Genomic DNA, 5,813 nt, shown 5'->3' with positions numbered 1-5,813 from the left:
TGTGGTCGTGGTATTATACCGGGCGTGCCGGCCCATTCGTGCTAAGATGTTAAAGCGGGCACTACCACTGTAACTTACAGTAGTGACAGTAAAGACAACATCGTAATGCCTATTTGTGTGTCCACAAGCCGCGTTTGTTCCGGGTTATCTCCGAAACGGGTGGGCCGATTTTGACGGAACTTTGTTTGGAAGATAGATGATGCACGCAGGAATGTTATAGACGACCATATAAAATCCGCGCTAACGAAGTTTCCGGGCCACAGCTCGTCTTTAATATGCATGACATTAAAGATTATCTATGTACTAAATGTTCCCTTGCGACAATATTTTATTGTTTACATTTATCAAATTCTATTGCAAATGTCAAAATTCAAATGCAACAATGACAACAATTCGTACCATGGCAATCTTGTTTCTTTGACAATGGCTCCTCGTAGTTTATGGTCTCTTTCCCACATGACGAGTTTTTCCAATTTATTTACCCCTTAAGTATAATAGAGTAAAAATATATATCCTAAACGTGTCGCGTGTCGTAAGTGTAGGGCATTTTATTAAAGAAAGAGTTATTTAAAAATATGCTGTGATTGCTGACATCTTACGCCACAAAGTAGTGTGTGTTTACGCTTTATTATATTAGTATAGATAAAGATAGCAAAGTATGAATAAGACAGTTTATTATTCTCGAGTCAACTCAACTTGAGGTTTGATTGATGCAAAAGGTGATTGGTTCATAAATAAAACTGGTAACGTTTTCGTTTGACGTCAAAAGATGGCCGCAGTTGTCCGTATTAGAATAACAAGATGCAATTAAATTGATTCATGTTCAATATGACTTATACTTTAACTTGTACATGTTATCTTTAAATAGTTTTTGCCAGACTGATGGTAGAGTACACTTGTAAGACATTTTTAATTAAATTTTATTAATTGCATTGAGTAATAAGGGTAATAAAGTTAACTAAGTTAAATTTGTTTAAAAGTTCTTGCAGTCGGTAACATAACGTGGGTAGACACGAGACCTCCGGTGGTGCAAGTCATAAGATATAAATTATACGATTAAATTAGTAGTTAAACCGCTGCAGTAAATATTACCCTTACAATAAACCGCGATATACATTGAAACAATTAATCATTAAGTTGTCTTTGTTTGGGGATTATTATTAATACTGAACATGTGTAATACCACGTAATAGTGTGTTTTTAACTATTCCCATATCGTGAATTTCCACTTAGTCCACGTATTGTCTATGTTCTGTTAAAGAGAATCAACACAGATGATTATTTTTACAATTGTTTCAACAGTTATTATCGATTATTTGGTATTATAACTACTTAAAGAACAGAGCTTTAATTTTTTTGGAAAAATTACAAAGTGTTTGTCTTTTGTCACTTGGACCATACGCAAAGGATAGGACCGTTTAGCGGTCATCCGTCGCCTGCCGTGTCAATTATCGGATGACGAAACCTTTATTGTGATCACTGCATGTGCATATTCAGACACTATGCGAACACAATAACATGACATGCACTGCAATCACGCAATCAATTTCATAACAATACAACTAAAGATTTTACGTCTTGTAGCACTGGTCAAAGTTGGAGGAGGCTTTTACCCATCAGGGATCCATATAAACATTATAAATAAATAAATAACATGTAAATTTATAATAAAAAAAATGTAATTGCATGGAATATATCTTACTTCTTAATCTTAATAATATTATAAATGCGAAAGTTTAGATGGATGGATGGATGCCTAAACGGCTGGACGGATCTCTATGAAATTTGGCACAGGTTTAGAGCATAGTCTGAAGTAAACACATAGGCTACTTTTTATCCCGGGAATAGTTACAGTTCCTGTGGGATTCATTAATTTAGTTTTTTAATGTTTACTCGATCATTCTGCAACGGTTCAACATATCTTATTGAAATTTGGCACAGATATAAAACAAAGCCTGGAGTACACATGGGATAAGCTTCATCCCCAAGAAATGTCCGGTTCCCGAGGAATACGTAACTTTTTGTAATTTATATAGTTTGTAGGTTTTCTAATACCACTCGGACGAAGTCGCGGGCAACAGCTCGTATATAATGTAAAGCTAAAGAAATAAATATTACGTTTGAGTAATATCGGAATAGACTACCAGAGATCGTTAACTTAATCCTTGGTTTTGGTGTGAAGTGATCGTAACTAACTGCTATTACCTTTGCGTATTAAACATTTATAACCATTTATATTAAAACATAGAATACTAGCTTTTGCCCGCGACTCCGTCCGCATGGAATTAATAAATACAAATTGATTAGCCTATGTGTTCTTCTAGATTTTCCTCTATGTCTATACCAAATTTCATCGAGATTCGTTCAGCCATTTAGGCTACAAACTCTAACAAACATCCGTCCACCATAGATATATGATGACAACTTTCCCACAAATTTTGTCTATGAGACAAGTCGATTGACAATTTTATTGATTGAAAAATTGCCTTGACCAGGAAGCGATGGTGCAATCAATAGATCAACAGGAAATTGTCAACGATTGCCACAAACTGGTCAATTATCCGAATTCTAAGGTTTTGAAACGTCTTAAAATAGATTCAGATATGAGATCACGCGTCGCTACTGCTCGCAGCCTACCCTATTAATGGTGGGTTTCAGAAGTTTCCTAAGGGTTATGTTAACCTATTTCAACGTTTATTATGTATCTAACCAAAAACCCGTATGGTATAGTTAAACGTAGCTGGGAAACCGGTCATAAGTCTAGGTCATAGTCAACCACTCTGAACTGTGGACGCACATAACTTTGAATTTCTTCTCCGATATGGTTGCGTCCTGTTTCCCTTCGCCGTAAGAACGTCAGATATATTTACATATGGGTTTGGAAAATTGAAAAAAGATTGATTACATGGTGGGGATCGAACCAGGAATTATCAGCTGCTTTTCAGTTTAGTTGTTAACAACTGCGCCACCAACGCTTGTTAAGTTTGAGCGAAATTGATGCATTAATTAAAAACGTATATCTATAGTCTACTAATATTGTAAAAAGTAAAGATTTGTGTTTTTGTATAGTTTTATTGGAATAACTCAAAAACTCCTGGGCCGATTTTAAAAATTCTTTCACCATCAAAAAGCTACGTTATCAGTGAGTAACATGGGTTGTATTTATTTTATTTCTCGCATGCGAAGTCGCGAGCAAACGCCAGCAATTAATATGTTAACTATATAACGATTTAAACGTAAAATACAAAATGTTTCAATGATTTAGATTAATTACATGATAATACAAGTAATATATAAAATGTAGATATAATATGTAATTTCGTTTTTATACTATCCAATTATAATTTGCACAAAACATTTTCATATAACAATAACTAGCATCGTTAAATTGTATGTTTTTCAACACGGAAGCAATTTTATTGTCATTAAGGATTAAACGGTGATTACCTAAATCGGTAATAATAAGGGGTGATGACCTTTTGAAATGATTTTGCGCAGTTACTATTATTTAAGGCGAAATATACCAAGAATTGTTGAAGACATGATTAATGAATTTCAAATATCAAACCAATATAATCGATCATCACCATCTTACTAATATTATAAATGCGAAAGTTTAGATGGATGGATGGATGGATGTTTGTTAGCGTTTGTAGCCTAAACGGCTGAATGGATCTCCATGAAATTTGGCACAGGTTTAGAGCATCGTTTGGAAGAACACATAGGCAATTTTTATCGCGGGAATAGTTACGGTTCCCGTGGGATTAATTAATTTAGTTTTTTAATGTTCACTCGATCATTTTGCAACGGTTTAACATATCTTATTGAAATTTGGCACAGATATAAAACAAAGTCTGGAGTACACAAGGGATAAGCTTCATCCCCGAGAAATGTCCGGTTCCCGAGGGATACGTAGCTTTTTGTAAGTTATATATGTTTTCTAATACCACCCAGACGAAGTCGCGGGCAACAGCAGAAGAAATTATTACAAGTAATTCATATTTACTATTAATTACATATTATTCTTTTTAATTATATATTCAATCTAATAATTGTATTTAGAAAATAGAATAATTAAAAAGTTTGTTTTCCAAACTGAAAGATTAAAAAAGCAATCAAATTAGTCAGCTGTCAAGTGCGTTCCCGCCTAAACTACTAACAATTGTCTGTGGTCTCGCGCCATTAACCCTCCTGTTATTTCAATTAAATAAATGAACGAAAAAAACAACTATCGTATGATTTCCCAGAGGTCGCATCCGTCGACATTTTGTGTTGATTCAATATTAAATGTTCGTAGAAGTCTAGAGGAAAAACGAGTTCTAAATGTCTACATTATCCTGGTAAATAAGCTCTCACTTGCTTTTTAAACTCGGAAGTTCTCAAACATCAATCAAATATTCAATTTATAATCATAAGCATAATATAAACTAACGAATTTTGTTCAACCACATTTACCTTAGAAGATTTTTTAAACTAAAATAATTATCAAAGCAGCGATTACTTTATCTCCATTTTCTAATCTTTTTATCTCGACAGATAATATAAAGATAAGATCATAGATATGTCACCTTTTATTAAGATAAAGGGTCAAACTATGCGTGCCTTTCCGAGGCAAAACCATAATGCCCGGTTCACACTTGGCCAATTGCAACACCAGTTATAGATTATATGCGCTCACTGGCGCCAGTTAGCGTTTACACTGTGCCAGTTGATTTCCAGTCCAGTTATTGAGCGCTACTGACCGACTGTACTGGCTATGTGTAAACCACGCATATAGGAGATACCTACAAACAAAGTTCCAGCTTATATAAAATAAGTACTTGAATATAGACTTTTTTTAATTTTTAAGGGCATATGCTTTCACTTTAATTACACAACTAACACTCGTAATCCAGAGGGGTAGGCAGGTAGGCGGAAACAGAAACCTACTTTTGTCGCGTTCTTGATACATCTTTCTCGCATTTTCAACAATCATACGTAATACATTTACACATAGTTCCACTTTTTCTGAATCTCTATAATATTATTAGCTTTTGCCCGCGATTCCGTCCTCGTGGTATTAGAAAAACAAAATAAGTGGCCTATGTTTTTTTCAGATTATGCTCTACTTCTATGACTTTCATCGAGATATGTTTATCAGTTTACGCTAAAAACTCGAACAAACATTCATCCATCCATGCGTCCAAATTTTCGCATCTATATTAGTAAGATAAATTATTCTAAGTATTATTTTTTTTGCAGCTTAACAGGTTTAAAAATAAACTACTTAGCATTTTGAGGAAATCTTTATTGAATTTTACAATAAAAAATTGACTAGACAGAGATCAAAAGTTAATTTACATAATAAAATACATAATAATTAATGTTCACACTTATTAAACACAAATATTCCTTTGTATTTATTTTAATACTTATTAATAGATTGCAAATAAGTCGAAATACGCAACTTTGTAATTTAAAATGTTTCGTTTTACTTTATTCCGTTTATAAAACCTTTGGTAATAAAATAAGTACACTAAAAAAATCCTGTATATTATCTATATTAGAGAGTTTAATTAAGAAAATGTATCATGCATATAAAAATATTTATCCCAAAAAGGTGCACAGCTGTCAGAGATTGTTTTAGATTCCAGTTTTTTATTTTTCACTACATTTTCAGAACGCAGTTTAACTTGTGGCGGTTTGATCGAGTGATAATTTCTAGACGCGACACCGCTCACCGCGTCGTAGACGATTTGCCTAAAACAAAATGGCGGCAAGCTGTCAAAATGCCAACAAACATTTCGAATTAATTAAAAAAATGTAAAAGCTAG

This window comes from Papilio polytes, unplaced genomic scaffold, assembly GCF_000836215.1.
Source record: "Papilio polytes unplaced genomic scaffold, Ppol_1.0 DF823980.1, whole genome shotgun sequence".
NCBI lineage: Eukaryota > Metazoa > Arthropoda > Insecta > Lepidoptera > Papilionidae > Papilio > Papilio polytes.
Note: the sequence above shows the minus strand (reverse complement) of the source record.